Source organism: Gadus morhua, unplaced genomic scaffold (genome assembly GCF_902167405.1).
Source record: "Gadus morhua unplaced genomic scaffold, gadMor3.0, whole genome shotgun sequence".
NCBI lineage: Eukaryota > Metazoa > Chordata > Actinopteri > Gadiformes > Gadidae > Gadus > Gadus morhua.
This window is the reverse complement of record NW_021964142.1, coordinates 507,061-517,391: the sequence shown is the minus strand read 5'-3', so window position 1 is coordinate 517,391 and position 10,331 is coordinate 507,061.

Here is a 10,331-nt window from a genome sequence, read left to right as displayed (position 1 = left end):
CATCAGAGACCTGTAATGATGGTGGTCAACACCGAACCTTCGCATATGGCCGGTGCACATTGGCTAGCCATCTATATTACAGATGAGAAACAGGGGTACTTTTTCGACTCCTACGGTAACCCTCCCTCATACTCTGAGTTTCCTGAGACCATACAGCGTTTTCTCGATCAGCACTGTATAGATGTTGTTCATTCTACACAACAGGTCCAGGATCCGTCAAGTACAGCATGTGGGCATCATTGTGTTTTTTTCTTGTTTAATATGCAAAAAGGGGTATCCTATCATAAGTTTTTGAAAATGTATGGGGATAATTTACCCCGTAACGATGAAAAGGTTTATGACTTTGTTAACCGTGTACAACCTAATGTCTGTAATGAACATGATATGACGTGTGTGCAGTCATGTGTATGCGGATGTAACATGTAACACGTGTTGTTATGTTTGTTTTCTGTATTGATAATAAAAAATACAATATTTTGATTACATTTTAGTCGTACTGTTTTCTTTTATTTTTTTTTACGGATAAAACATACATTTAGATACATGATTTAAAATGGTAACCACCCGGCCATATGCATTCCAGGGGAAGTATTAGATGACAATGGCTGCTTGCGTTTCCTCCTTTTATCAGACGAGACAGGGACGGAGGCCATCGCATTGTCGTCCGTAGTGACGGGACTATGCTTATACATGTTTACAGTTTGTCTGAGCTGCTTATTAGGGATAGACGATAGTGGTATATTATTACTGGCTAAAGATTTCAGAAATACATTCCAGCCCTGTGGTCTGACAGATTCGACAACATGGTAAGGGGCGGTAACATTCTTTAACAAATCAAACATATGGGACCCCTTAAGTTTCGCCTTGTAATATGATCTCCCCCTTGTCCGTCCATGAAACATTTTTAGATTTCTTTAAAGAGTCCAGGATATGTCTGGTATTGCTCTTGCTTCTGACGGGTATATGTTTCATTATATCCTTATAAATATGATCGCCGGTGCCATCATCGTCATCAACACCATGCCGTGCCGACATAGGCGTATGAACTGGGTCCCCCTCAGCAAGTGACAGAGTTAATTCTCCGTGTTCGCGTTGCCCTTGTTTTATCATGGATAGATAACGCTGCAGGACAGCACCGTACCTGGCCGCTTTTTCATATAGGTCTGTATCGGGAGTGTTCAACACCATCGCAATGGCCTTATCCAGCTCATTTTCAGCAGTCTGTCTAACAGAAGCCCTGGGTTGGGTATGCTTTAAGGCATCGAGTTGATGTTGAGGAACTAGATACATCTTGTGCGTATGATCCATTATAATCACCCGCCTCTTGAGAACAGGCTTGTAAACAACGGTATGGCCACAGACAGTAGGGGTAGAAGAAATCCACCAGTCTGATTGATTAGTCTCTTCTTTCTAGATATTAGTACATTTTTATTGGCGAGTATTCTGAGGTCCTTCTTTCGTCTACGCAATTTCGTATGCTGGCGTGGAGTCAGAGGTATTTTGCCTTGTAAAATGTTCAAGGCTATATCAAGCGAGTTGATAAAGTCGGCGTTGGCTGTCCTGAGGATAACTTTACGCTGAGCCGGAGGGGCGCTATATAGTTGCTTAAGACGCTCACGGTTTCTACTTATACGTGAGGACATGGTCTTTTGGGCTAATCACTTTGGCTCTCTGAGTGTATACAACATGTCGGTCTGACAATATATCTGTTCTAAGTCTCATGTTGTCTGGGGTCATGGCTTTAAAGTCTACAAGCAAATAGCCGTAAGGCATGTCGGTAGCATCGTTAAAGGCTTCTAGAAAATATTTTGTCTTGCATGGAAACATCTGTTTGGCTATCAACATAATCTGATATTAGTCACGAGGGTTCTTAAACAAAACGATGTAATTGGTATTTAGACTAATTGTACGGCTGGTTTTACCCTGCATAAATAAATTCTGGACCAGATACATACAACTGAGATTACGATGGTGTACATATTTGGTAAAAACGTACTGAACCTCTATATTATTGCATGCATCGTTCATCAAGTCATCAATAATGAGCAGATTTCTAGTATGGACTGGAAAGATTGCATCATCACATAGAGATTTGGGGATCCCTTCTACAAAGCGCATGTTCCTTATTTTAAGCAAATCATCGAATATGGGCTGCCAGCATGAATAAACATATACTATATCCTCAATCTTTTCTGAGAATAACCGATCCATATTTTCAATGACTGTTTTGACAAAGTAGGTTTTGCCACTGTTTGAAGGTCCCGATACTACCATGCTGAACGGGTGTTGAAGTCTAGGGTCGAACGTAGTGCGTACAACAGCCATCTCTGCGGTCTGTGTGCATCCCCTCTGATGGACGGATGTATTGTGACCATAGAACCGTGAAACATTTGACAGATAACATTCTTTATTAACACCAACATGATTATTAGCACAGTCATTCATCATTAATACATGATGCATAAAAAAAAGGATATACAGATACAATATGAATACCCCCCAAAATACAGAAATGATTAATAGCTATTTCTCTATCTTTGAGCTAACGACCTGTAGCCTGAATGAGCTGGAAATATTCTCGAGTATAGAGGCCATTTCTAAAGTCAGGCTGAAAGGGTTTAGAGGGATATGCTTGACCGTCGCAATATAGGGATAAGAACTCAATGCCGAAATGTTGGAATCTGAAAGGATTCCTGGCATAGCTCCCTGTGAATGCTTCGTTATTCACAAAACCTATAATAACCATCTTGGGTATTTGTCCTAGAAATAGATTATCCTGTGTGCATATACGGCTGCCCGCAGCGATGGATACATTCTTTAGACATACCCTATCAACAGGGTATTTAACGTTAGCCTGGTTTAACGCACGGGCATGTGCCAGCTTGATGCCTGGTGCTACCGATACCTTTTTAATGAAAACATTTGCAGACACTATAGAGACACGGTATTCCACACCCCCATCGGACATGAGACAGAAATCATTTTTTGCTCTAATGAATCTCATACGGAGATCAACTCCGTTAATCATCAGTTTCTCCTGAAAAAACATATCGACGTGTATAGGGGATATCAGCTCCGCTATACGACTTCGCCCCGTATATTCACTCCTTTTCGTTAAGCCTAGATTGAGACCTCCAGGAAGAATCTCGTCCATATGTCCGTGTGTGTCTTTCTGGAATAGACCACAGCCAAATTGGGTGTCTAATGTCCCGTTTCCATAGTTTAGCAGGCGTTCTATTATGCCTCTGTACGGTTAGGTGTTTGACGACTGGGTGATAAGCCTATCACCCAGAGTAATATCTACTTGGGAGAATAACGTGCATCCTGGATAGTTAATCAGTCCAACGGGTGCCGCCGGCGCCAAGTCTGTTCCATCAGGATTAGTAATCTTGATCCTCAGGTGTAAATACGTATTGTTTAGATCTATATAGTCTTCGCTACTGGCCGATACAAAGAACTCTATGGGGCCACCATCTGTTAGCGCCGATAGCGGGGGTATTTCAATATATGTGCTTTTTTCTATCGAAGTCTGCGTCATCGGCAGGGAGAAGAGATCCAGTTCGCTCTTAATGCATTCGTCTGACATGTTATGTAGCAACGCCATTGTTATTCAGCCCACCTGCTATACTAGATGAATATATCGTTAGCCGCCCCTCTAAAACGACGGGTTGCCACCTTCCTGATCCTTTTAGGTTTGGCTCTCTTTTTGATAGATGCCAATCTTTTATTCTGTTTACGACGTCGTGCTGGTGCACGGGTACGCCCACAACCTATAGGAGGATACTTTGTTGCTCTTCTGGCATATACCCTCATGCCTGACCCCTGCTGTTGGGGCGTAGATGCAGCATGGGCTATGTTGGTCATAACGTCGCCTATAATATGTTTAGCAGCAGTCTTCAGATGAGGCTTTGCTATGCTAACCCCTCGCCTAAATAACGGAATAGCCATTCTAAAGAGGCTACGGAACATCCCTCCGATGCCAGCTCCATATTGTGTGCTGCTACCCTCATAGCCAGGTAGCCCGCTCCCTGCTTGGTTTAAATAATACTGAACATATTTGTTCTCGTCGTAAGGCGGTCTATACCCCCTCATCCCTATAGATGGGGCTATGAATTCTACTGTTTTACAGGTCTAAAATGCAGCTTGAGTATCACTTTACCATATGTGAATTTTATATTTGTATTCTGGTCAGACTTTAGATCGATTTCAATATCTCCAAGAGGGTCTCGGGCTACGTGTACGTAATGCGGCATGTCGAACATGTGAATGCAGTGTCTCCTGCTGGTGTCGGTTATATTAATACTCCTTAGCAGGGGGACATAACTATCTCCGACCAGCTGATGGTCGACAATGTCGCTATATATGAACATGTTGTAACACCCCCCGTGAATATCGGTGGGATGGGGGGCATATGCTGCATACGATTTATGGGCCTGTAGCTTGACCCCTGTATCGAAACCCAGCATAGCAGCCAGTTTTCCTCTAAAGACGATAGATAGGTGATCGTCTCCTTCTACATAAACGCGGTTTCTAATACCTTCATGATGTAGTATAACTTTACTGCCAGGATCATATTTGGTCCAAGTCTTGTTGATTTGTAGTAATAACGATCCGATAATCTCATAAAGTCCACCAACTAATAGACATGATGTCCTATGACCCGTTTTACCATCGTGAACGGTCATCGTAGCGTCCTCGGTAGGAAAACTATGCCAGCTGCATGGGTACTGAGCTTCAATTAGGCCTACTTCATAGGGCTGCTTGGTGTGTATAGATTTTGCTAATTTAGTTCTAAAATTCCATATCTTATTTTGCGGGTAGATCCCGGCCGATGCATTACTCGCTAGAGTCACATAGAAACCCCCAGACACCTCCTTATCCATCGTACACTCTGGTTATAATGGATTGTATGTCTCTTGTATGTCTCTTTACGCATCGACTAGTGTCTTTTCAGCTATCCATGAATTGAATGCCTCCGGCCAACCCAGCCATTTGACATATAGCAGATTCTTAGACCCCTCCCTTTTTCTATCTATAATCTTTTCTATTTTATACACCTTGTTTTTAGACACTATAACTTTTTGTAGCTCTTTCTCGTAAAATGTTCCATGGACAGGGGCACCTGCATAGTCTTGCAGCTTATAGACTGGAGGACACCTTGCTATGCGCTGCGATATTACAAAATATTCATCTGTAAATGTCTGCTCATACCCCTTTCGAAATGTAGCTCTGACTTTTGAAATTCTAACCGTGTCACCAACATCGTATCTAAACACCACCATCGGCTCTTGAGTGGTTTTGTATAGCGTATTAAACACTGTTTTCTCATTATCTTTATCAACACTGACCGGAGTCATTTTTATCGATCTATGATATGAATGGTTATAAGCATGGACCATATCCTGTAGTTTATCCACATATCGTTTGGAGTTGGCAGCTGTTAAATATCTCCACATGCGGGTTTTCAGAGTCCTGTTGAAGCGTTCCACTATACTGGCCTTGGTCTCGTTAGATGTAGAGAAATGTTTGACATTGTACCGCTCCATCAATCGCTGAAAGATCTTGTTATAAAATTCTTTGCCAGCGTCAGTCTGCAGTTTATCGGGGGTCCGCCCTTCACCGAGAATATCATCAAAAGCTTTAGCGACGTCGATAGCCCTCTTGGATGGTAACGGACGAACCCATGCATGTTTTGAGAATACATCGATGCACGTCAACAGAAAATGCACACCATCATTTTCGGATGCATACTCTGCCATATCCACTAAATCAGCCTGGAACTGTCTATCTATTCCACTAACCAATACACTATTTCTGCGGAAATGTATCGGTGCAGGTACATGCAGGGTGTAGGGATCCTGCTTCAGCAGCCATTTCTTGATATATTTTAGTGGAGGTACTGCTCCCTCACTATGCGCGAGGGCCGTTCTTAGTTTATTGATGCCGCCGTAACCCCCTGGTCCGGAGGGATCATAATAAGTCTTATGCAGCCGTTTATCCATGTCGTATGCATGCAACAAAAAACGAATACTGAAACACTGATCAGAGTTATCCATCCTTTTATTTAAAATGTCTGTCCACTCAAAACAATTCTCAGATAAAGTTTACATGCAGTTTTATTTTTCTGCACCATTTTACAAGCCATCATTCTAGCAGTTCTAATACCCTCTGCGTTTGAGGCATTATTCAACTTCAAGACATCCGATACAAAAGCACATATACACATGACATGTCCGACGGTAAAACAGTCACCATCGGGGAAATGGGTAAATACTTCAGCTAACATTTGATCAGTAGGTTTATCACACAAGAATTTCATGACCAGATCATTCCAACCCTTATACGTACATTTGATATAAGCATTATGTTGGACATACGTATCATTTTCTATGGCAGCATACATCAAAACGGATAGTCTATCTGATACAATCTTGCTATCCGCATCATAGGCATAAGAAAACAACACACCCATTATAAACGCCACCCACCACCACCAGGCTTTGGTTTGCAAAATGACAATGTAGGACGCCACATTTGTATGGCTTCATGTATCAGAAGCAGATGTTCATCGGACACACCTTCGGTGGTCAATGAATCCAGTTTTTCGGTATTATAGGTATTGCATATTAAATCACATAGATAAGATTCGACCACACCATAGATTTTTCCGGGGGACACAGTCAACCCTGTAGTCTTCTTTAGAACAGTTTCTAAAAGTAACAGGAAGGGGTGTCTGTCCAGGATGACACAAATGTCATGGTAGTGGGATTCGTAGTGATGATGTGTCGCTCCCTGCAGGCATGAATGGCGTCGTTGACTTGGGCAATCACACTGGCATCCCCAGCAGTCCGCTTGCTTCTGATGGTTGATGATGGCCACCACACAGACCCCCGTGGTAAATCGCAGAACAGCCAGCGATGCAGGGTTTAAACGGATCTGTATTGATACAGGCCATCCGTCGTCTCTCACAGCAGTGTCCACCTCCAGCTCACTGTCCTCTCCGATGTGTAGGAAGGTCAGATTCAATCCGGTCAGATAGATGGCATACTCTTGAAGCCAGTGGGGTCCGGGGTGCACAGCCTTTAAATCAGCAGTCTCCATAGCCACACCCCCACCTTGAACATGTTCATCATTGACCTGTGCTGCATAGCGTATCAAAAATATACCATTAGAATATGAAAATAAAAAACACACACAACACCCACATATTAATATAAGGTATAGTCTATCAAAAAACACATTTAAAAAGGAAAATAAACCATCCCTTAATACTACTAGTATGTACCCCACCTTCTTATACATTGCGGACATTTTCTAACGCTAGCATAACCCTAAACATACTCAAACACACCATGTACCCCATCATCAAACCCAGACGACTCAAACAGGCACATTCGGCATTCATCATCAGTTGTGCTCCATGGTTCTTCATTCGCAAAAATTCCACGTAGTGCAGACAGATCAGCCCACTGCATGAAAAAGACATTATCAAAATAATCAGCAGCTTCTAAAACACTGGCGCGTAGAGGAGAGCTACCGACGCAATGCATATCATAGCACTGTGGTAGCTCGTCTGTATCAACACAGCGTCTGAAAAAAATGAACTCCTGTGGTCTCTTCGTATGATAGTTTGCATCCATGCGATGAATCCTCGATTCATACTGAAAGGTGCATGCCAAACGATGTTGAATCCTCGGTTCATACTGAAAGGTCCAACGGTATTCATGGGGTCCCCCATGCCATGTACCCTCGCCGCCGTCTAGCATGGGGCATAAATTCTCCAAGAAAAAATTCCATTCGTGAACGTTCATCCGCCACTCTGTAGCACAATCTTTAACTTTCAAAATAACACAGCCATCGACCCATGATATTACATACTCCAAGCCGTATTCACCAACGTGGGTGAATGAATCCCCGGCACTCCGGTCTCTCAAGCCTAAAACAGGCCTCGTTCTTTTGAGTGGAGCATTAAGCAGTACCGCATCTCCACAACTATCGACATAGTTAGACACAGGCGTACTAAAGACGGACATACCATCAGGCATCTGGTTTTCAATGTCCTCATTGCTCGACACAGAGTCGTCCATGGCGGGGGAAGACAATGGCGACGGGGTACGAGGGCCCCTATACAACCAATAAGGACTATCTGATCTATGGGTTTCTTCTGATGAGCAGTCCATGTTGATTGAAAAGAATACTGCAGACAACTTGATGAATGCGGGGACCCTACAGCAGCCGTCGCCCCCTTTTTATACTATGTTTACGACCCGTCATAAAACATAAACAGGAAGTGGCCCCTGTGAATAGGGACCCCCCCCTCCACCCCCACCCTCCCCAACCGGAAGTGTGTTCAGATAGGAATGGGCCCAAACGGCATATAATATCAACTACTCACACACGTCATATCAATACTGATCACATGTGTATTTTATGTTTCCAGATTATTTGTTGATGAGCCACAGACTGTGACTCCCGCGAACCGACCCGTTCAGCCCACTGGGTTGTCGTCCTCCACCCGGCCGAAGCCTGCTGCGCTCACCCCCATTCTGCCGAGGCCTTCTGCGCCCACCCACCTCCAGCCGAGGCCACCCGCTGCGTTGACCTACGGCCCACCCCCTGTGTCGGCAGCACCCATACTGCAGGTCTTCCCCGCACAGCCACAGGCGCCCTCCGTCCTGTTTCGTGGGACATCCTGCAGCCAGAGCTTTGTCCCTCCTGCACCAACAGTGAAGGCATTCATGCCTAACAAGTCCTCAAGGCCATGTGGGGCTTGCCACATGCCAAACTGTGGTGGACAGTGGAAGAGGTACAACCCTTTCAAGGACAAAGTGGCTGGAAGCATTCAGAAAATGTTTTCCTACTGTCCATCCACTAGGAAGTCCACTACCCTGGCTTCGACAATGTGGTGTATGACAACTTTGAACTCTTTAGAGTGTCGTGGATGCAGAGTTGGAAAGGAGGACTGTGTGTGTGTGGTGTGTGTGTGTGTGTGTGTGTGTGTGTGTGTGTGTGTGTGTGTGGTGTGTGTGTGTGTGTGTGTGTGTTGGTGTGTGTGTGTTTGTGAATAACTTACCTCTGTGATGCCACTGTTCCTGTGCCATCTGTAAGAGAGAGAAAGAGGCTTGTTTGTGTGTGTTTGTCTCTGTCTTTGTGTGGGTTATTAAAGTGCTTCAGAAAAACTATCTATTTATTTATATCGTTCAAAAAAATGCAAAAAAACTTATAAAAAACTTTGTAGTATCCATTCTGGTCTATTTTCAATATCAAGGCCAATCTTTTTAACCTTAATCAGTTCCAATCTAACACAATCAGTTTACATACCCTTTAGTGGTTGTTCATGTTCAGATAATCTGTGTTTTTGTCATGCATGTTGTTTGTCTTTGTCAGCTTCATGTGTTTGTGATGTTTGTATGTATTTGTCTGCTTCAGTTTTAAACAAAAGTTTGCTAAAGAAAACACAAAAAAACACAAAAGGGAGGAACAGCTTGAGCCTTTATTTGTTGATTGGTCACCTGAGTCTTTGGATAATCATGTTCATTATTGCACTTTAGCCTGTACAAGCCAATTGTTGACTTGTATCTTAAAGGGGTAGTTCGGAATTTTGGACATAGGGCCTGATTCCGAAGTGAGCATTGGTATTCTATATCACTGGAGACAGTTTTCAACACATTTCATTCAGTCCTTCTAGTTGCAGAGTTCGCTCGTGCTAGGCTAGCGCAAGTCAACGGGCAATGCTAGCCTGCAATTAAAAACAGTCTTACCCACTCCACAGTACACCCGAGGTAAATCAATTATAACGACAGACTATACATCTAAATGTCTGTTTATAGAATAATGTTAGAAATAAAACCAACCTTGCATTGCATTGCATTTTGAGGGAATTGCGGGGTCTCAGCAGCAGTGTTTATATTCCTGTACGTAGGCTACGGCAGCGGCGGACTGATACCTAGGTTACCTGCCGCTGTCATTGCTACAAACGCAGAGTACAGTGAACGAAGGAATTCTACAAGCGTATTAAATTAACAAGATATGGCCACGTTTGGAGGAGTTAGCGATGCATCTGCTTTTGAAGACGATTATGAGGAATTTGTTGTATCCAACGAACCGTACATGTACGAGCCGGTGTTTTGATGTCAAAGCCAGCAGCAACAAGCCACAGTTGAGTCCTTTCTGGATCTCGCACTGGAAATTGGTGGAAACTTTGTGGTGCCCATCTGTACCGTTTATTTCTACAATTTCTAAAAGCACACTGAACCATCATGTTGCCTAGTCGTTCAATTGCGCTTCTGTCCCACGCTTCTCTGTTTACGTTCTTCTGTCGTGATTCGGTT